Source organism: Eleutherodactylus coqui, chromosome 6 (genome assembly GCF_035609145.1).
Source record: "Eleutherodactylus coqui strain aEleCoq1 chromosome 6, aEleCoq1.hap1, whole genome shotgun sequence".
Lineage (NCBI taxonomy): Eukaryota > Metazoa > Chordata > Amphibia > Anura > Eleutherodactylidae > Eleutherodactylus > Eleutherodactylus coqui.
Window position 1 is genome coordinate 220,964,876 of NC_089842.1, and position 23,561 is coordinate 220,988,436.

At 51.0% G+C, this 23,561-nt stretch overlaps 1 protein-coding gene across 3 annotated transcripts in view; it reads right to left on the reverse strand.

Annotated features, from left to right (window-relative positions):
* Positions 1 to 4,044, reverse strand: part of CGN (cingulin) — a 35,745-nt gene extending 31,701 nt beyond the window's left edge. For all 3 annotated transcript variants that reach the window (XM_066608870.1, XM_066608871.1, XM_066608868.1), the window contains exon 1: positions 3,958 to 4,044. The gene's annotated coding sequence lies outside the window, so the exon portion shown is untranslated. The remainder of the gene's footprint in view (positions 1 to 3,957) is intronic.
* Between the last annotated feature and the right edge of the window lie 19,517 nt (positions 4,045 to 23,561).

A 23,561-nucleotide genomic window follows, 5' to 3' on the forward strand; every position in this document is an offset into this window, starting at 1 on the left:
ACTGGAAAGTGCTGGACGCTAACATAAACTAAAGCCAGCAGCCGTGGGACAATTCCATGTGCACACTGACGGCCATACTGATACAGCGCTGGGACAGGAGCGCCATGAACATGTACCCCCATGGCTGTTCATTGACCCCACACGTGCGATGGCTGCGGTTGCGAATTAACTGTCTTTCTGGGAACGTGCGACAATCTCGGCCAACTCCTTGAAATCATCAATTGTCATCAACTTTATTCTAATGTGTGGAGTTTAATGCAAGTTATACAGCTATGTGATATAGAGTATTTAATACATAGGACGGAGGGGGGGGTATATAATATACGGTGACAGGTATACAATACACAGAAGGGGGGAATATATAATATATGTTAACAGGCATATAATACACAGGACGGAGGCGGGATATAGAAATATAAGGTGACAGGTATATAATGCACAGGACGGGAGGAGTATATAATATACGGTTATGTGGGTATATAATACACGGTGACAGGTATATAATATACGGTGACCGGTATATAATACACAGGAAGAGGGAGGGTTATATAATATACGATGACTGGTATATAATACACAGGAAGGGGGGGGGGGTTATATAATATACGGTGACAGGTATATAATATATGGTGAAAGGCATATAATACACAGAAGGTGGGAATATATAATATACATTGACAGGGATATAATACGCAGGACGGGGTGGGGGGATATATAATATACAGTGCCAGGTCTATAGCACACAGGATGGGGGATATATAACATACGGTGCCAGGTATATAATACACAGGACGGGGGGGGAATATATAATGTATGGTGACAGGCATATTATACTCAGAACAAGGGGTGGGAGGAATTAATAATGTACGGTGACAGGCATAATACACAGGACGGGGGGGGGGGTGTTATATAATATACGATGACCGGTATATAATACACAGGACGGGGGGGGGGGGGTGTTATATAATATACGATGACCGGTATATAATACACAGGAAGGGGGGGGTTATATAATATACGGTGACAGGTATATAATACACAGGAAGGGGGGGGTTATATAATATACGGTGACAGGTATATAATACACAGGAAGGGGGGGGGTTATATAATATACGGTGACAGGTATATAATACACAGGAAGGGGGAGGGGTTATATAATATACGGTGACAGGTATATAATACACAGGAAGAGGGGGGGTTATATATTATACGGTGACAGGTATATAATACACAGGAAGAGGGGGGGGGTTATATATTATACGGTGACAGGTATATAATACACAGGAAGAGGGGGGGTTATATATTATACGGTGACAGGTATATAATACACAGGAAGAGGGGGGGGTTATATATTATACGGTGACAGGTATATAATACACAGGAAGAGGGGGGGTTATATAATATACGGTGACAGGTATACAATACACAGGAAGAGGGGGGGGTTATATAATATACGGTGACAGGTATATAATACACAGGAAGAGGGGGGGTTATATAATATACGGTGACAGGTATATAATACACAGGAAGGGGGGGGGGTTATATAATATACGGTGACAGGTATATAATACACAGGAAGGGGGGGGTTATATAATATACGGTGACAGGTATATAATACACAGGAAGGGGGGGGGTTATATAATATACGGTGACAGGTATATAATACACAGGAAGGGGGAGGGGTTATATAATATACGGTGACAGGTATATAATACACAGGAAGAGGGGGGGTTATATATTATACGGTGACAGGTATATAATACACAGGAAGAGGGGGGGGTTATATATTATACGGTGACAGGTATATAATACACAGGAAGAGGGGGGGTTATATATTATACGGTGACAGGTATACAATACACAGGAAGAGGGGGGGTTATATAATATACGGTGACAGGTATACAATACACAGGAAGAGGGGGGGTTATATAATATACGGTGACAGGTATATAATACACAGGAAGAGGGGGGGTATATAATATACGGTGAAAGGCATATAATACACAGAAGGAGGGAATATATAGTATACATTGACAGGGATATAATACGCAGGACGGGGTGGGGGGATATATAATATACAGTGCCAGGTCTATAGCACACAGGATGGGGAATATATAACATACGGTGCCAGGTATATAATACACAGGACAGGGGGGGAATATATAATGTACGGTGACAGGCATATTATACTCAGGACAAGGGATGGGAGGGATTAATAATGTACGGTGACAGGCATATAATACACAGGACGGGGGGGGGGGGATACATAGCATACAGTGACGAGGGGAATATATAATATACAGTAACAGGTCTATAATACATAGGATGGGGGGTATATAATATGTGGAAACAGGTAAATAATACACAGGACAGTGGTGGTGGGGGGTGTATAATATACAATGACCAGTGTATAATACACAGGACTGAGTGGTATATAATGTAGGCTGACATAATACACAGAATATATAATATATGGCGACAGGTATATAATATACAGGTATGTAATACATAGGATAGGGGGTATATAATATACAGCGACAGATATACACCCTCACTGTCCTGTGGGTGGATATATAATACGTAGTGGCAGGTATATAAAAACACAGCACGGTGGGGGGTATATAATACGTGGAGTCAGGTATGCAATACACACGACGGTAGGGGGGGGGGGGTATATAATACGTGCAGACAGGTACATAATACACACGACGGTGGGGGGGGGGGTGTAGAATACGTGCAGACAGGTATATAATACACAGGACGTGGGGGGGGGGGTAATACGTGCAGACAGGTATATAATACGCAGGACGTGGGGGGGGGGGTAATACGTGCAGACAGGTATATAATACGCATGACGTGTGGGGGGGGGGGGTATATAATACGTGCAGACAGGTATATAATACGCATGACGTGTGGGGGGGGGTATATAATACGTGCAGACAGGTATATAATACGCATGACGTGTGGGGGGGGGGGGGGTATATAATACGTGCAGACAGGTATATAATACGCATGACGTGTGGGGGGGGTATATAATACGTGCAGACAGGTATATAATACACACGACGGTGGGGGGAGCTATATAATACGTGCAGACAGGTATATAATACACACGACGGTGGGGGGAGCTATATAATACGTGCAGACAGGTATATAATACACACGACGGTGGGGGGAGCTATATAATACATGCAGACAGGTATATAATACATAGGACGGTGGGGGGGGGGTATATAATATATCGTGGCAGGTATATAATACAGAAAACAGTAGGGGGGGTATATATCGTGGCAGGTACATAATACAGAAAACAGTGGGGGGTATATAATATATCGTGGCAGGTATATAATACAGAAAACAGTGGGGGGGTATATAATATCGTGGCAGGTATATAATACAGAAAACAGTGGGGGGGGGGGGTATATAATATCGTGGCAGGTATATAATACAGAAATAGTGGGGGGTATATAATATATGGTGACAGGTATATAATACACAGGACAGTTGGGGGGGTATATAATATGTTGTGGCAGGTACATAATGACATGCAGGTATAGAACACACAGGACGGGGTGGTATATAATATGTGGTAACAGGTATATAAAACAGGACATGGGGTATATTATGCAAGTATACAATACATAGGACAGGGTGGTATATAACAGGCAGGTATATAATGCACAGATCGATAGGGGGTATATAATACATGGTAACAGGTATATAAGACACAGGACAGGGTGTTATAGAATATCATGCAGGTATATAACACAGAACAGGGTGATCTATAATGTGATGACAGGTATATAATACACAGGGCAGGGGATATATAACAGGCAGGTATATAACATGTGATGACAGGTATATAATAGACAGGACGGGGTGGTATATAACAGGCAGGTATATAATACACAGGGGGTACATGGTGAGACGGGAGGAATAGGTAGCACAGGACATTACCGCGCGGTTAGGCCCGGCTCCCCGTCCTCCGCTGCGGCTCCAGTCTTCTCCAACCTGACACTGAACTGCACCTCCAGCCGCGCAGCGTCCCTCCCTGTAACCACGCCCCTCAAAACACCGGTACCAATGCCGCTCCTCCATCCCCTGCCCGTACCCCCTCCCCCCTCTCTCATTGGTGGAAGGCCAGAAGAGGCGGTGACAGAAGGTGAGCTCACGCACAACCTGAGGCAGAGCGGGTACGAGTCACGTGAGGGGCGGCAGGCGGGCGCCATGTTTCTGGTTGTTAAGCAACCATGGTTTGATGACGGTCACCTGTCCTGTCCCGGAGCTGCTGGGATATGTAGTCCCCGTGCATGGCGGGAACCAACAGAGAAGAGGCCGAATCCGTGTATTTACCGAGTGCGGTACCGCCGGAGACCCCCCATATTACTGCGGGCGATTAACATACTGTCCCTATGACACAGCAAAATGACAAGAAGTGTTGTCATGGGAACACAGGAACCATTCACCTAGATTGTGGTGGTAATAATACTCCAAGGAACCGGGGGGACAGGTCTGGCGGTGCGCCGTGTGTTCCCGTTCCGCCTCGGCCGCTGGTGGCCCGCGTATTACATGCGTTAAATCCCCATAGTGTGTGCAGCTTACAGGGTGAGCGGACCAAGAGGAGCGCCGGGCAGTGAGCGCCGCCTACTGCAGGCAACACACGTGTGAGGCGCCAGAAACCTTCTGTGCCCCCATCAGTAATAATGCTCCCATGTTTCCCTTGTAATCATGCCCCTGTGTGCCCCCAGCAGTCATAATGCCCCTGTGTGTCCCAACAGTCATAATGCCCCTGTGTGTCCCAACAGTCATAATGCCCCTGTGTGTCCCAACAGTCATAATGCTCCTGTGTGCCCCCATCAGTCATAATGCCCCTGTGTGCCCCCATCAGTCATAATGCCCCTGTGTGCCCCCATCAGTCATAATGCTCCTGTGTGCCCCCATCAGTCATAATGCCCTTGTGTGCCCCCATCAGTAATAATGCCCCTGTGTGACCCCCATCAGCAATAATGCCCTTGTGTGCCCCCAACAGTAATAATGACCCTGTGTGCCCCCATCAGTAATAATACCCCCGTGTGCCCCCAGCAGTAATAATGCCCCTGTGTGACCCCCATCAGCAATAATGTCCTTGTGTGCCCCCAACAGTAATAATGCTCCCATGTTTCCCTTGTAATAATGCCCCCGTGTGCCCCCAGCAGTAATAATGCCCCCGTGTGCCCCAATCAGTAATAATGCCCCTGTTTGTCTCCAACAGTAATAATGCCCCTGTGTGCCCCCATCAGTCATAATGCCCCTGTGTGCCCCCAACAGTAATAATGCCCCTTTGTGCCCCCAACAGTAATTGTGCCCCCATCAGTAATAATGCCCCTGTGTGCCCCATCAGTATTAATGCCCCTGTGTGCCCCATCAGTAATAATGCCCCCCTCAGTAATAATGCCCCTGTGTTCCTCCAACAGTAATAATGCCCCTGTGTGCCCCCAGCAGTAATAATGCCCCTGTGTGCCCCCAACAGTCATAATGCCCTTGTGTGCCCCCAACAATAATAATGCCCCTGTGTGACACCCATGAGTAATAATGCCCCTTTGTGCCCCCATTAGTCATAATACCCCTGTGTGACCCTAATCAGTCATAATGCCCTTATGTGCCCCCAACAGTAATAATGTCCTTGTGTGCCCCTATCAGTAATAATGCCCCCGTGTGCCACCAACAGTAATAATGCCCCCGTGTGCCACCAACAGTAATAATGCCCCTGTGTTCCCCCATCAGTAATAATGCCCATGTGTGACCCCAATCAGTTATAATGCCCCTGTGTGACCCCCTATCAGTGATAATGCCCCCGTGTGACCCCCATCAGTAATAATGTCCTTGTGTGCCCCCATCAGTAATAATGCCCCTGTGTGACCCCCATCAGTAATAAAGCCCCTGTGTGACCCCCATCAGTAATAATGCCCCTGTGTGACCCCCCATCAGCAATAATGTCCTTGTGTGCCCCCAACAGTAATAATGCTCCCATGTTTCCCTTGTAATAATGTCCCTGTGTGCCCCCAGCAGTAATAATGCCCCCGTGTGCCCCAATCAGTAATAATGCCCCTGTTTGTCTCCAACAGTAATAATGCCCCTGTGTGCCCCCAGCAGTAATAATGCCCCTGTGTGCCCCCAACAGTAATAATGCCCCTTTGTGCCCCCAACAGTAATTGTGCCCCCATCAGTAATAATGCCCCTGTGTGCCCCATCAGTATTAATGCCCCTGTGTGCCCCATCAGTAATAATGCCCCCCTCAGTAATAATGCCCCTGTGTTCCTCCAACAGTAATAATGCCCCTGTGTGCCCCCAGCAGTAATAATGCCCCTGTGTACCCCCAGCAGTAATAATGCCCCTGTGTACCCCCAACAGTAATCATGCCCCTGTGTGCCCCCAACAGTAATAATGCCCCCGTGTACCCCCAGCAGTAATAATGCCCCTGTGTGCCTCCAACAGTAATCATGCCCCTGTGTGCCCCCAACAGTAATAATGCCCCCGTGTACCCCCATCAGTAATAATGCCCCTGTGTGCCCCCAACAGTCATAATGCCCCTGTGTGCCCCCAACAGTCATAATGCCCCTGTGTGCCCCCATCAGTAATAATGCTCCTTTGTGACCCCAACAGTAATAATGCCCCTTTGTGTCCCCAACAGTAATAATGCCTCCGTGTGCTCCCATCAGTAATAATGCCCCTGTGTGCCCCAAACAGTAATAATGCCACTGTGTGCCCCCATCAGTCATAATGCCCTTGTGTGCCCCCAACAGTAATAATGCCCCTGTGTGACCCCCATCAGTAATAATGCCCCCATGTGCCCCCAACAGTAATAATGCCCCTGTATGCCCCCATCAGTAATAATACCCCTGTGTGCCCCCATCAGTCATAATGCCCCTGTGTGCCCCCAACAATAATAATGCCCCTGTGTGACCCCCATGAGTAATAATGCCCCTGTGTCCCAATTGGTCATAATGCCCCTGTGTGACCCTCATCAGTCATAATGCCCTTATGTGCCCCCAACAGTAATAATGTCCTTGTGTGCCCCCATCAGTAATAATGCCCCTGTGTGCCCCCATCAGTAATAATGCCCCCGTGTGCCACCAACAGTAATAATGTCCCTGTGTGCCCCCATCAGTCATAATGCCCCTGTGTGACCCCCATCAGTCATAATGCCCCTGTGTGACCCCCATCAGTCATAATGCCGCCGTGTGACCCCCATCAGTAATAATGTCCTTGTGTGCCCCCATCAGTAATAATGCCCCTGTGTGACCCCCATCAGTAATAATGCCCCTTTGTGACCCCCATCAGTAATAATGTCCTTGTGTGCCCCCATCAGTAATAATGCCCCTGTGTGACCCCATCAGTAATAATGTCCTTGTGTGCCCCCATGAGTAATAATGCCCCTGTGTGTCCCCATGAGTAATAATGCCCCTGTGTGCCCCCATCAGTAATAATGCCCCTGTGTGCCCCCAACAGTAATAATGCCCGTGTGACCCCCATCAGTAATTATGCCCCCGTGTGACCCCCATCAGTAATTATGCCCCCGTGTGACCCCATCAGTAATAATATCCTTGTGTGCCCCCATCAGTAATAATGCCCCTGTGTGTCCCCATTAGTCATAATGCCCCTGTGTGTCCCCATTAGTCATAATGCCCCTGTGTGACCACAACAGTAATAATGGCCCTTTGTGCCCCCAACAGTAATTGTGCCCCCATCAGTAATAATGCCCCTGTGTGACCCCCATCAGTAATAATGCCCCTGTGTGACCCCATCAGTAATAATGTCCTTGTGTGCCCCCATCAGTAATAATGCCCGTGTGACCCAATCAGTAATAATGCCCCTGTTTGTCTCCAACAGTAATAATGCCCCTGTGTGCCCCCATCAGTCATAATGCCCCTGTGTGCCCCCAACAGTAATAATGCCCCTTTGTGCCCCCAACAGTAATTGTGCCCCCATCAGTAATAATGCCCCTGTGTGCCCCATCAGTATTAATGCCCCTGTGTGCCCCATCAGTAATAATGCCCCCCTCAGTAATAATGCCCCTGTGTGCCCCCAACAGTAATAATGCCCCTGTGTGCCCCCAACAGTAATAATGCCCCTGTGTGCCCCCAGCAGTAATAATGCCCCTGTGTACCCCCAGCAGTAATCATGCCCCTGTGTGCCCCCAGCAGTAATAATGCCCCTGTGTACCCCCAGCAGTAATCATGCCCCTGTGTGCCCCCAACAGTAATAATGCCCCCGTGTACCCCCAGCAGTAATAATGCCCCTGTGTGCCTCCAACAGTAATCATGCCGCCGTGTACCCCCATCAGTAATAATGCCCCCGTGTACCCCCATCAGTAATAATGCCCCTGTGTGCCCCCAACAGTCATAATGCCCCTTTGTGCCCCCATCTGTCATAATTCCCCTGTGTGCCCCCAACAGTAATAATGCTCCTTTGTGCCCCCAACAGTAATAATGCTCCTTTGTGACCCCAACAGTAATAATGCCCCTTTGTGTCCCCAACAGTAATAATGCCTCCGTGTGCTCCCATCAGTAATAATGCCCCTGTGTGCCGCAAACAGTAATTATGCCCTTGTGTGCCCCCAACAGTAATAATGCCCTTGTGTGCCCCCAACAGTAATAATGCCCCTGTGTGACCCCCATGAGTAATAATGCCCCTGTGTGATCCCCATCAGTAATAATGCCCCCATGTGCCCCCAACAGTAATAATGCCCCTGTGTGCCCCCATCAGTAATAATACCCCTGTGTGCCACCAACAGTAATAATGTCCCTGTGTGCCCCCATCAGTCATAATGCCCTTGTGTGACCCCCATCAGTCATAATGCCCCTGTGTGACCCCCATCAGTCATAATGCCGCCGTGTGACCCCCATCAGTAATAATGTCCTTGTGTGCCCCCATCAGTAATAATGCCCCTGTGTGACCCCCATGAGTAATAATGCCCCTGTGTGTCCCCATTAGTCATAATGCCCCTGTGTGACCACAATCAGTAATAATACCCTTGTGTACCCCCATCAGTCATAATGCCCCTGTGTGCCCCCATCAGTAATAATGCCCCCCCAGTAATAATTGTCTTGTGTGCCCCCATTAGAAACAGTAATAATGCCCCTGTGTGTCCCCATTAGTCATAATGCCCCTGTTTGACCGCCATCAGTAATAATGCCCCTTTGTGCCCCCATCAGTAATAATGCCCCTGTGTGCCCCATCAGTAATAATGCCCCTGTGTGCCCCCAACAGTAGTAATGCCCCTGTATGCCCCAACAGTAATAATGTCCTTGTGTGCCCCCAACAGTAATAATGTCCTTGTGTGAGCCTATCAGTAATAATGCCCCCAACAGTAATAATGACCCCGTGTGCCTCCAACAGTAATAATGCCCCTGTGTGCCCCCAACAGTAATAATGACCCCGTGTGCCCCCATCAATAATAATGCCCCCGTGTGCCCCCAACAGTAATAATGACCCCGTGTGCCGCCAACAGTAATAATGCCCCTGTGTGACCCCCATCAGTCATAATGCCCCTGTGTGACCCGCATCAGTAATAATGTCTTTGTGTGTCCCCATCAGTAATAATGCCCCTGTGTGCCCCCATCAGTAATAATGCCCCTGTGTGTCCCCATTAGTCATAATGCCCTGTGTGACCCCCATCAGTAATAATGACTAGAGCGAGCATTGCCTTTAGCGAGTACCTGCCCGCTCGAGACAGAAGGTTCGGGTGCCGGCGCGGGGGAGCGGTGAGTAGCGGCAGTCAGCAGGAGGGAGCGGGGGGGGAGAGAGGGAGAGAGAGATTTCCCCTCCGTTCCTCCCCGCTCTCCCCCGCAGCTCGAGCAATTGCCTTTAGCGAATATACTCGCTCATATCTAATAATGACCTTGTGTGCCCCATCCGTATTAATGCCCCTGTGTGCCCCCATCAGTAATAATGCCCCCCCAGTAATAATTGTCTTGTGTGCCCCCATTAGAAACAGTGGCCTTGTTTGACCGCCATCAGTAATAATGCCCCTTTGTGCCCCCATCAGTAATAATGCCCCTGTGTTCCCCATCAGTAATAATGCCCCTGTGTGCCCCATCAGTAATAATGCCCCTGTGTTCCCCCAACAGTAGTAATGCCCCTGTGTGCCCCCAACAGTAATAATGTCCTTGTGTGCCCCCAACAGTAATAATGTCCTTGTGTGAGCCCATCAGTAATAATGCCCCCAACAGTAATAATGACCCCGTGTGCCTCCAACAGTAATAATGCCCCTGTGTGCCCCCAACAGTAATAATGACCCCGTGTGCCCCCATCAATAATAATGCCCCCGTGTGCCGCCAACAGTAATAATGACCCCGTGTGCCGCCATCAGTAATAATGCCCCTGTGTGACCCCCATCAGTCATAATGCCCCTGTGTGCCCCCATCAGTCATAATGCTCCTGTGTGCCCCCATCAGTCATAATGCCCTTGTGTGCCCCCATCAGTAATAATGCCCCTGTGTGACCCCCATCAGCAATAATGCCCTTGTGTGCCCCCAACAGTAATAATGACCCTGTGTGCCCCCATCAGTAATAATACCCCCGTGTGCCCCCAGCAGTAATAATGCCCCTGTGTGACCCCCATCAGCAATAATGTCCTTGTGTGCCCCCAACAGTAATAATGCTCCCATGTTTCCCTTGTAATAATGCCCCCGTGTGCCCCCAGCAGTAATAATGCCCCCGTGTGCCCCAATCAGTAATAATGCCCCTGTTTGTCTCCAACAGTAATAATGCCCCTGTGTGCCCCCATCAGTCATAATGCCCCTGTGTGCCCCCAACAGTAATAATGCCCCTTTGTGCCCCCAACAGTAATTGTGCCCCCATCAGTAATAATGCCCCTGTGTGCCCCATCAGTATTAATGCCCCTGTGTGCCCCATCAGTAATAATGCCCCCCTCAGTAATAATGCCCCTGTGTTCCTCCAACAGTAATAATGCCCCTGTGTGCCCCCAGCAGTAATAATGCCCCTGTGTGCCCCCAACAGTCATAATGCCCTTGTGTGCCCCCAACAATAATAATGCCCCTGTGTGACACCCATGAGTAATAATGCCCCTTTGTGCCCCCATTAGTCATAATACCCCTGTGTGACCCTAATCAGTCATAATGCCCTTATGTGCCCCCAACAGTAATAATGTCCTTGTGTGCCCCTATCAGTAATAATGCCCCCGTGTGCCACCAACAGTAATAATGCCCCCGTGTGCCACCAACAGTAATAATGCCCCTGTGTTCCCCCATCAGTAATAATGCCCATGTGTGACCCCAATCAGTTATAATGCCCCTGTGTGACCCCCTATCAGTGATAATGCCCCCGTGTGACCCCCATCAGTAATAATGTCCTTGTGTGCCCCCATCAGTAATAATGCCCCTGTGTGACCCCCATCAGTAATAAAGCCCCTGTGTGACCCCCATCAGTAATAATGCCCCTGTGTGACCCCCCATCAGCAATAATGTCCTTGTGTGCCCCCAACAGTAATAATGCTCCCATGTTTCCCTTGTAATAATGTCCCTGTGTGCCCCCAGCAGTAATAATGCCCCCGTGTGCCCCAATCAGTAATAATGCCCCTGTTTGTCTCCAACAGTAATAATGCCCCTGTGTGCCCCCAGCAGTAATAATGCCCCTGTGTGCCCCCAACAGTAATAATGCCCCTTTGTGCCCCCAACAGTAATTGTGCCCCCATCAGTAATAATGCCCCTGTGTGCCCCATCAGTATTAATGCCCCTGTGTGCCCCATCAGTAATAATGCCCCCCTCAGTAATAATGCCCCTGTGTTCCTCCAACAGTAATAATGCCCCTGTGTGCCCCCAGCAGTAATAATGCCCCTGTGTACCCCCAGCAGTAATAATGCCCCTGTGTACCCCCAACAGTAATCATGCCCCTGTGTGCCCCCAACAGTAATAATGCCCCCGTGTACCCCCAGCAGTAATAATGCCCCTGTGTGCCTCCAACAGTAATCATGCCCCTGTGTGCCCCCAACAGTAATAATGCCCCCGTGTACCCCCATCAGTAATAATGCCCCTGTGTGCCCCCAACAGTCATAATGCCCCTGTGTGCCCCCAACAGTCATAATGCCCCTGTGTGCCCCCATCAGTAATAATGCTCCTTTGTGACCCCAACAGTAATAATGCCCCTTTGTGTCCCCAACAGTAATAATGCCTCCGTGTGCTCCCATCAGTAATAATGCCCCTGTGTGCCCCAAACAGTAATAATGCCACTGTGTGCCCCCATCAGTCATAATGCCCTTGTGTGCCCCCAACAGTAATAATGCCCCTGTGTGACCCCCATCAGTAATAATGCCCCCATGTGCCCCCAACAGTAATAATGCCCCTGTATGCCCCCATCAGTAATAATACCCCTGTGTGCCCCCATCAGTCATAATGCCCCTGTGTGCCCCCAACAATAATAATGCCCCTGTGTGACCCCCATGAGTAATAATGCCCCTGTGTCCCAATTGGTCATAATGCCCCTGTGTGACCCTCATCAGTCATAATGCCCTTATGTGCCCCCAACAGTAATAATGTCCTTGTGTGCCCCCATCAGTAATAATGCCCCCGTGTGCCCCCATCAGTAATAATGCCCCCGTGTGCCACCAACAGTAATAATGTCCCTGTGTGCCCCCATCAGTCATAATGCCCCTGTGTGACCCCCATCAGTCATAATGCCCCTGTGTGACCCCCATCAGTCATAATGCCGCCGTGTGACCCCCATCAGTAATAATGTCCTTGTGTGCCCCCATCAGTAATAATGCCCCTGTGTGACCCCCATCAGTAATAATGCCCCTTTGTGACCCCCATCAGTAATAATGTCCTTGTGTGCCCCCATCAGTAATAATGCCCCTGTGTGACCCCATCAGTAATAATGTCCTTGTGTGCCCCCATGAGTAATAATGCCCCTGTGTGTCCCCATGAGTAATAATGCCCCTGTGTGCCCCCATCAGTAATAATGCCCCTGTGTGCCCCCAACAGTAATAATGCCCGTGTGACCCCCATCAGTAATTATGCCCCCGTGTGACCCCCATCAGTAATTATGCCCCCGTGTGACCCCATCAGTAATAATATCCTTGTGTGCCCCCATCAGTAATAATGCCCCTGTGTGTCCCCATTAGTCATAATGCCCCTGTGTGTCCCCATTAGTCATAATGCCCCTGTGTGACCACAACAGTAATAATGGCCCTTTGTGCCCCCAACAGTAATTGTGCCCCCATCAGTAATAATGCCCCTGTGTGACCCCCATCAGTAATAATGCCCCTGTGTGACCCCATCAGTAATAATGTCCTTGTGTGCCCCCATCAGTAATAATGCCCGTGTGACCCAATCAGTAATAATGCCCCTGTTTGTCTCCAACAGTAATAATGCCCCTGTGTGCCCCCATCAGTCATAATGCCCCTGTGTGCCCCCAACAGTAATAATGCCCCTTTGTGCCCCCAACAGTAATTGTGCCCCCATCAGTAATAATGCCCCTGTGTGCCCCATCAGTATTAATGCCCCTGTGTGCCCCATCAGTAATAATGCCCCCCTCAGTAATAATGCCCCTGTGTGCCCCCAACAGTAATAATGCCCCCGTGTACCCCCAGCAGTAATAATGCCCCTGTGTGCCTCCAACAGTAATCATGCCCCTGTGTGCCCCCAACAGTAATAATGCCCCCGTGTACCCCCATCAGTAATAATGCCCCTGTGTGCCCCCAACAGTCATAATGCCCCTGTGTGCCCCCAACAGTCATAATGCCCCTGTGTGCCCCCATCAGTAATAATGCTCCTTTGTGACCCCAACAGTAATAATGCCCCTTTGTGTCCCCAACAGTAATAATGCCTCCGTGTGCTCCCATCAGTAATAATGCCCCTGTGTGCCCCAAACAGTAATAATGCCACTGTGTGCCCCCATCAGTCATAATGCCCTTGTGTGCCCCCAACAGTAATAATGCCCCTGTGTGACCCCCATCAGTAATAATGCCCCCATGTGCCCCCAACAGTAATAATGCCCCTGTATGCCCCCATCAGTAATAATACCCCTGTGTGCCCCCATCAGTCATAATGCCCCTGTGTGCCCCCAACAATAATAATGCCCCTGTGTGACCCCCATGAGTAATAATGCCCCTGTGTCCCAATTGGTCATAATGCCCCTGTGTGACCCTCATCAGTCATAATGCCCTTATGTGCCCCCAACAGTAATAATGTCCTTGTGTGCCCCCATCAGTAATAATGCCCCCGTGTGCCCCCATCAGTAATAATGCCCCCGTGTGCCACCAACAGTAATAATGTCCCTGTGTGCCCCCATCAGTCATAATGCCCCTGTGTGACCCCCATCAGTCATAATGCCCCTGTGTGACCCCCATCAGTCATAATGCCGCCGTGTGACCCCCATCAGTAATAATGTCCTTGTGTGCCCCCATCAGTAATAATGCCCCTGTGTGACCCCCATCAGTAATAATGCCCCTTTGTGACCCCCATCAGTAATAATGTCCTTGTGTGCCCCCATCAGTAATAATGCCCCTGTGTGACCCCATGAGTAATAATGTCCTTGTGTGCCCCCATGAGTAATAATGCCCCTGTGTGTCCCCATGAGTAATAATGCCCCTGTGTGCCCCCATCAGTAATAATGCCCCTGTGTGCCCCCAACAGTAATAATGCCCGTGTGACCCCCATCAGTAATTATGCCCCCGTGTGACCCCCATCAGTAATTATGCCCCCGTGTGACCCCATCAGTAATAATATCCTTGTGTGCCCCCATCAGTAATAATGCCCCTGTGTGTCCCCATTAGTCATAATGCCCCTGTGTGTCCCCATTAGTCATAATGCCCCTGTGTGACCACAACAGTAATAATGGCCCTTTGTGCCCCCAACAGTAATTGTGCCCCCATCAGTAATAATGCCCCTGTGTGACCCCCATCAGTAATAATGCCCCTGTGTGACCCCATCAGTAATAATGTCCTTGTGTGCCCCCATCAGTAATAATGCCCGTGTGACCCAATCAGTAATAATGCCCCTGTTTGTCTCCAACAGTAATAATGCCCCTGTGTGCCCCCATCAGTCATAATGCCCCTGTGTGCCCCCAACAGTAATAATGCCCCTTTGTGCCCCCAACAGTAATTGTGCCCCCATCAGTAATAATGCCCCTGTGTGCCCCATCAGTATTAATGCCCCTGTGTGCCCCATCAGTAATAATGCCCCCCTCAGTAATAATGCCCCTGTGTGCCCCCAACAGTAATAATGCCCCTGTGTGCCCCCAACAGTAATAATGCCCCTGTGTGCCCCCAACAGTAATAATGCCCCTGTGTGCCCCCAGCAGTAATAATGCCCCTGTGTACCCCCAGCAGTAATAATGCCTCTGTGTACCCCCAACAGTAATCATGCCCCTGTGTGCCCCCAACAGTAATAATGCCCCCGTGTACCCCCAGCAGTAATAATGCCCCTGTGTGCCTCCAACAGTAATCATGCCCCCGTGTACCCCCATCAGTAATAATGCCCCCGTGTACCCCCATCAGTAATAATGCCCCTGTGTGCCCCCAACAGTCATAATGCCCCTGTGTGCCCCCATCTGTCATAATTCCCCTGTGTGCCCCCAACAGTAATAATGCTCCTTTGTGCCCCCAACAGTAATAATGCTCCTTTGTGCCCCCAACAGTAATAATGCCCCTTTGTGTCCCCAACAGTAATAATGCCTCCGTGTGCTCCCATCAGTAATAATGCCCCTGTGTGCCGCAAACAGTAATTATGCCCTTGTGTGCCCCCAACAGTAATAATGCCCTTGTGTGCCCCCAACAGTAATAATGCCCTTGTGTGCCCCCAACAGTAATAATGCCCCTGTGTGACCCCCATGAGTAATAATGCCCCTGTGTGATCCCCATCAGTAATAATGCCCCCATGTGCCCCCAACAGTAATAATGCCCCTGTGTGCCCCCATCAGTAATAATACCCCTGTGTGCCACCAACAGTAATAATGTCCCTGTGTGCCCCCATCAGTCATAATGCCCCTGTGTGACCCCCATCAGTCATAATGCCCCTGTGTGACCCCCATCAGTCATAATGCCGCCGTGTGACCCCCATCAGTAATAATGTCCTTGTGTGCCCCCATCAGTAATAATGCCCCTGTGTGACCCCCATGAGTAATAATGCCCCTGTGTGTCCCCATTAGTCATAATGCCCCTGTGTGACCACAATCAGTAATAATACCCTTGTGTACCCCCATCAGTCATAATGCCCCTGTGTGCCCCCATCAGTAATAATGCCCCCCCCAGTAATAATTGTCTTGTGTGCCCCCATTAGAAACAGTAATAATGCCCCTGTGTGTCCCCATTAGTCATAATGCCCCTGTTTGACCGCCATCAGTAATAATGCCCCTTTGTGCCCCCATCAGTAATAATGCCCCTGTGTGCCCCATCAGTAATAATGCCCCTGTGTGCCCCCAACAGTAGTAATGCCCCTGTATGCCCCAACAGTAATAATGTCCTTGTGTGCCCCCAACAGTAATAATGTCCTTGTGTGAGCCTATCAGTAATAATGCCCCCAACAGTAATAATGACCCCGTGTGCCTCCAACAGTAATAATGCCCCTGTGTGCCCCCAACAGTAATAATGACCCCGTGTGCCCCCATCAATAATAATGCCCCCGTGTGCCCCCAACAGTAATAATGACCCCGTGTGCCGCCAACAGTAATAATGCCCCTGTGTGACCCCCATCAGTCATAATGCCCCTGTGTGACCCGCATCAGTAATAATGTCTTTGTGTGTCCCCATCAGTAATAATGCCCCTGTGTGCCCCCATCAGTAATAATGCCCCTGTGTGTCCCCATTAGTCATAATGCCCTGTGTGACCCCCATCAGTAATAATGACTAGAGCGAGCATTGCCTTTAGCGAGTACCTGCCCGCTCGAGACAGAAGGTTCGGGTGCCGGCGCGGGGGAGCGGTGAGTAGCGGCAGTCAGCAGGAGGGAGCGGGGGGGGAGAGAGGGAGAGAGAGATTTCCCCTCCGTTCCTCCCCGCTCTCCCCCGCAGCTCGAGCAATTGCCTTTAGCGAATATACTCGCTCATATCTAATAATGACCTTGTGTGCCCCATCCGTATTAATGCCCCTGTGTGCCCCCATCAGTAATAATGCCCCCCCAGTAATAATTGTCTTGTGTGCCCCCATTAGAAACAGTGGCCTTGTTTGACCGCCATCAGTAATAATGCCCCTTTGTGCCCCCATCAGTAATAATGCCCCTGTGTTCCCCATCAGTAATAATGCCCCTGTGTGCCCCATCAGTAATAATGCCCCTGTGTTCCCCCAACAGTAGTAATGCCCCTGTGTGCCCCCAACAGTAATAATGTCCTTGTGTGCCCCCAACAGTAATAATGTCCTTGTGTGAGCCCATCAGTAATAATGCCCCCAACAGTAATAATGACCCCGTGTGCCTCCAACAGTAATAATGCCCCTGTGTGCCCCCAACAGTAATAATGACCCCGTGTGCCCCCATCAATAATAATGCCCCCGTGTGCCGCCAACAGTAATAATGACCCCGTGTGCCGCCAACAGTAATAATGCCCCTGTGTGACCCCCATCAGTCATAATGCCCCTGTGTGACCCGCATCAGTAATAATGTCTTTGTGTGTCCCCATCAGTAATAATGCCCCTGTGTGCCCCCATCAGTAATAATGCCCCTGTGTGTCCCCATTAGTCATAATGCCCTGTGTGACCCCCATCAGTAATAATGCCCCTGTGTGACCCGCATCAGTAATAATGTCTTTGTGTGTCCCCATCAGTAATAATGCCCCTGTGTGCCCCCATCAGTAATAATGCCCCTGTGTGTCCCCATTAGTCATAATGCCCTGTGTGACCCCCATCAGTAATAATGCCCCTGTGTGCCCCCATCAGTAATAATGCCCCTGTGTTCCCCCATCAGTAATAATGCCCCTGTGTGACCCCCATCAGTAATAATGCCCCTGTGTGACCCGCATCAGTAATAATGTCTTTGTGTGTCCCCATCAGTAATAATGCCCCTGTGTGTCCCCATTAGTGATAATGCCCTGTGTGACCCCAATCAGTCATAATGCCCCTGTGTGTCCCCATCAGTAATAATGTCCCTGTGTGACCCCCATCAGTAATAATGCCCCTGTGTGCCCCCATCAGTAATAATGCCCCTGTGTGTCCCCATTAGTCATAATGCCCTGTGTGACCCCCATCAGTAATAATGACTAGAGATGAGCGAGTATACTCGCTAAAGGCAATTGCTCGAGCGAGCATTGCCTTTAGCGAGTACCTGCCCGCTCGAGACAGAAGGTTCGGGTGCCGGCGCGGGGGAGCGGTGAGTAGCGGCAGTCAGCAGGAGGGAGCGGGGGGGAGAGAGGGAGAGAGAGATTTCCCCTCCGTTCCTCCCCGCTCTCCCCCGCAGCTCGAGCAATTGCCTTTAGCGAATATACTCGCTCATATCTAATAATGACCTTGTGTGCCCCATCCGTATTAATGCCCCTGTGTGCCCCCATCAGTAATAATGCCCCCCCAGTAATAATTGTCTTGTGTGCCCCCATTAGAAACAGTGGCCTTGTTTGACCGCCATCAGTAATAATGCCCCTGTGTGCCCCATCAGTAATAATGCCCCTGTGTGCCCCCAACAGTAGTAATGCCCCTGTGTGCCCCCAACAGTAATAATGTCCTTGTGTGCCCCCAACAGTAATAATGTCCTTGTGTGCCCCCAACAGTAATAATGTCCTTGTGTGAGCCCATCAGTAATAATGCCCCCAACAGTAATAATGACCCCGTGTGCCTCCAAGAGTAATAATGCCCCTGTGTGCCCCCAACAGTAATAATGACCCCGTGTGGCCCCATCAATAATAATGCCCCCGTGTGCCCCCTACAGTAATAATGACCCCGTGTGCCGCCAACAGTAATAATGCCCCTGTGTGACCCCCATCAGTCATAATGCCCCTGTGTGACCCGCATCAGTAATAATGTCTTTGTGTGTCCCCATCAGTAATAATGCCCCTGTGTGCCCCCATCAGTAATAATGCCCCTGTGTGTCCCCATTAGTCATAATGCCCTGTGTGACCCCCATCAGTCATAATGCCCTTGTGTGCCCCCATCAGTCATAATGCCCTGTGTGACCCCCATCAGTCATAATGCCCTGTGTGACCCCCATCAGTCATAATGCCCTGTGTGACCCCCATCAGTCATAATGCCCTGTGTGACCCCCATCAGTCATAATGCCCTGTGTGACCCCCATCAGTCATAATGCCCTTGTGTGCTCCCCATCAGTAATAATGTCCTTGTTTTGCCCTCATAAATAAAATTGCCCCTGTGTGACTCTTGTCAGTCATAATGCACTTGCATTCCCCCCATCAGTAATAATGGCCCTGTGTGCCCCCATCAGTAATAATGGCCTTGTGTCCCCCCATCAGTAATAATGACTCTGTGTGCCTCCCATCAGTAATAATGACTCTGTGTGCCTCCCATCAGTAATAATGACCCTGTGTGCCCCATCAGTATTAATCCTCTGTGTGCCCCCATCAGTAATAATGCCCCCCCAGTAATAATTGTCTTGTGTGCCCCCATTAGAAACAGTGGCCTTGTTTGACCCCCCTCAGTAATAATGCCCTTTTGTGCCCCCATCAGTAATAATGCCCCTGTGTCCCCCATCAGTATTAATGACCCTGTGTGCCCCATTTGTAATAATGCCCCCCTCAATAATAATTGCCTTGTGTGCCCCCATCAGTAACAGTGGCCTTGTTTGCCCCCCATCAGTTATAATGCCCCTGTGTGCCCCCATCAGTAATAATGCCCCTGTGTGCCCCCATCAGTAATAATGCCCCTGTGTGTCCCCATTAGTCATAATGCCCTGTGTGACCCCATCAGTCATAATGCCCTGTGTGACCCCCATCAGTCATAATGCCCTGTGTGACCCCCATCAGTCATAATGCCCTGTGTGACCCCCATCAGTCATAATGCCCTGTGTGACCCCCATCAGTCATAATGCCCTTGTGTGCTCCCCATCAGTAATAATGTCCTTGTTTTGCCCTCATAAATAAAATTGCCCCTGTGTGACTCTTGTCAGTCATAATGCACTTGCGTTCCCCCCATCAGTAATAATGCCCCTGTGTGACCCCCCCCCATCAGTCATAATGCACTTGTGTACCCAAATCAGTCATAATGGCCCTGTGTGCCCCCATCAGTAATAATGACCCTGTGTGCCTCCCATCAGTAATAATGACTCTGTGTGCCCCATCAGTATTAATCCTCTGTGTGCCCCCATCAGTAATAATCCCCCCCCAGTAATAATTGTCTTGTGTGCCCCCATTAGAAACAGTGGCCTTGTTTGACCCCCCTCAGTAATAATGCCCTTTTGTGCCCCCATCAGTAATAATGCCCCTGTGTCCCCCATCAGTATTAATGCCCCTGTGTGCCCCATTTGTAATAATGCCCCCCTCAATAATAATTGCCTTGTGTGCCCCCATCAGCAGCAGTGGCCTTGTTTGCCCCCCATCAGTTATAATGCCCCTTTGTGCCTTCCATCAGTAATAATGCCCCTGCTTGCCCCCCATCAGTAATAATGCTCCTGTGTGCTCCATCAGTATTAATGCCCCTGTGTGCCCCTCCTCAGTAATAATGCTCCTGTGCACCCCTATTAGTTATAATGCCCCTATGTGCCCTCCATCAGTCTTCCTCCGTCTTTGCTCTGCTTCCAACTTCACTAATTCTCCTCTCCCGATCTTGGATCATAACCTCCTCTCTTTCTCAGTCACGCTCTAACATCTCTCCAGACCCACCTACCTACAGTACCTACAGGAACCTTAAGGCCATTCACACCCAGGACTTTGCTGAATCCCTACAGTCCTCTCTGTCCACTATCTCTCTCCTTGCCTGCCCCAACCTGGCTGCTGCTCACTACAACACCGCTCTCAAACATGCCCTGGATGATGCGGCACCCCCCAGGACCTGAGCCATCTGATGTAGAACGCGGCAACCCTGGCTCACGCCTCAAACGCGCTTCATCCGGCGGTGCTCTAGACGTGCTGAACGGCTGTAGAGCAAAATGTCTGCAGACTTTCTCCACTACAAATTCATGCTCAGAACCTACAACCTCGCCCTCCACCATGCCAAACAAGTCTACTTCACCTCTCTCGTCTCCTCACTATCGCACAACCCTAAATGACTCTTTGATACTTTTCACTCCCTTCTCAGCCCTAAACTGCAGTCCCCGGTGATGGATCTCAGTGCTGTAGAGTTGGCTGCTTACTTCAAAAAGAAAATTGATGACATCCGTCAGGAAATAACTTCCCAATCCCAGACTAGCCCTGACCCTAGTCTTGTCAGCACTGCATCTAGTTCCTGCTCACTGTCTGTACTCAGACCAGCGACAGAGGAAGAAGTCTCCAAATTGCTCTTCTCTGCTCGCCCCACCACCTGCGCTAGCGACCCTCTCCCCTCACACCTCCTCCGTTCCATCTCCCCAGTGGTCATCTCCCATCTCACCACTATATTCAACCTCTCTTTGACCTCTGGCATCTTTCCCTCTTCTTTCAAACACGCCATCATATCCCCACTGCTAAAGAAGCCGACTCTAGACGCAACTGATGCTGCCAACTACCGACCCATCTCTAATCTCCCCTTCATCTCCAAACTACTAGAACGCCTGGTTTACTCCCGCCTTGTAAGCTATCTATCAGAGCACTCTCTCCTTGACCCCCTACAGCAGTGATGGGCAACCTTTTGAGCTCGGTGTGTCAAAATTCGCCAAAAAACCGAGCATGACTCGGCTGGTGTGTCACTTCGAGAAAAAAATCCATAAATTCGCGATATTTATAGTTTAAATAACACATATGTATAACTGTATTTAATAAACCCAAAACACCCATAGCACAGGCCCTCGCCTCTCGCTGCCACCCCCTCACTTATGTCAGTAATGATGAGCCCCCAGCGGCGACAGCGCCCGCCACAGTGGCCCCCAGCAGCGACAGCGCCCCCCAGCAGCGACAGCGGCCCCCAGCAGCGACAGCGCCCCCCAGCATTACCTGCCCCGTACACAGCGGCCCCCAGCATTACCTGCCCCCCACACAGCGGCCCCCAACATTACATGCCCCCCACACAGCGGCCCTCAGCATTACCTGCCCCCCACACAGCGGCCCCCAGCATTACCTGCCCCCCACACAGCAGCCCCCAGCTTTACCTGCCCCCCACACAGCGGCCCCCAGCATTACCTGCCCCCCACACAGCGGCCCCCAGCATTACCTGCCCCCCACACAGCGCCCCCCAGCATTACCTGCCCCCCACACAGCGGCCCCCAGCATTACATGCCCCTCACACAGCGGCCCCCAGCATTACCTGTCCCCCACACAGCGGCCCCCAGGATTACCTGCCCCACACAGCGGCCCCCAGCATTACCTGCCCCCCACACAGCGGCCCCCAGCATTACCTGCCCCCCACACAGCGGCCCCCAGCATTACCTGCCCCCCACACAGCGGCCCCCAGCATTACCTGCCCCCCACACAGCGGCCCCCAGCATTACCTGCCCCCCACACAGCGGCCCCCAGCATTACATGCCCCCCACACAGCGGCCCCCAGCATTACATGCCCCCCACACAGCGGCCCCCAGCATTACATGCCCCTCACACAGCGGCCCCCAGCATTACCTGTCCCCCACACAGCGGCCCCCAGCATTACCTGCCCCACACAGCGGCCCCCAGCATTACCTGTCCCCCACACAGCAGCGTCGAGCATTACCTGTCCCCCACACAGCGGCCCCCAGCATTACATGCCCCTCACACAGCGGCCCCCAGCATTACATGCCCCTCACACAGCGGCCCCCAGCATTACATGCCCCTCACACAGCGGCCCCCAGCATTACATGCCCCTCACACAGCGGCCCCCAGCATTGAATGCCCCCCCACACAGCGGCCCCCAGCATTGCATGCCCTCCACACAGCGGCCCACAGAATTACCTGCCCCCCACACAGCGGCCCCCAGCATTACATGCCCCCCAAACAGCGGCCCCCAGCATTACCTGTCCCCCACACAGCGGCCCCCAGCATTACATGCCCTCCACACAGCGGCCCCCAGAATTACCTGCCCCCCACACAGCGGCCCCCAGAATTACCTGCCCCCCACACAGCGGCCCCCAGCATTACCTGCCCCCCACACAGCGGCCCCCAGCATTACATGCCCCCCACACAGCGGCCCCCAGCATTACCTGTCCCCCACACAGCGGCCCCCAGCATTACATGCCCCCCACACAGCGGCGCCCAGCATTACATGCCCCCCACACAGATGCCGCCCCCCCCCAGAACCCATGTACTTACCTCGTGAATGCTCCGCTCCTCCTGTGCCCAGCGCCCTCCAGCACCGATGATCTCCCGAACACACTGTGACGTCAGTGTGTTGCAGGACACCTTCTCCCCCCGGACGCTCCCGCGGAACCAACAGGTAAGAGACATCGGGGGACGGGGGGAGAAGGATCCTGGTGCACACTGACATCACAGTGTGCGCCGGGATCAGCGCTGGTTATTAGTGCTGGTTAATGAATACCGGCAGGGGAGCCGCGGCCCTTACCGGTATTCATTAACGGGGGAGTGGCCGCGTGTC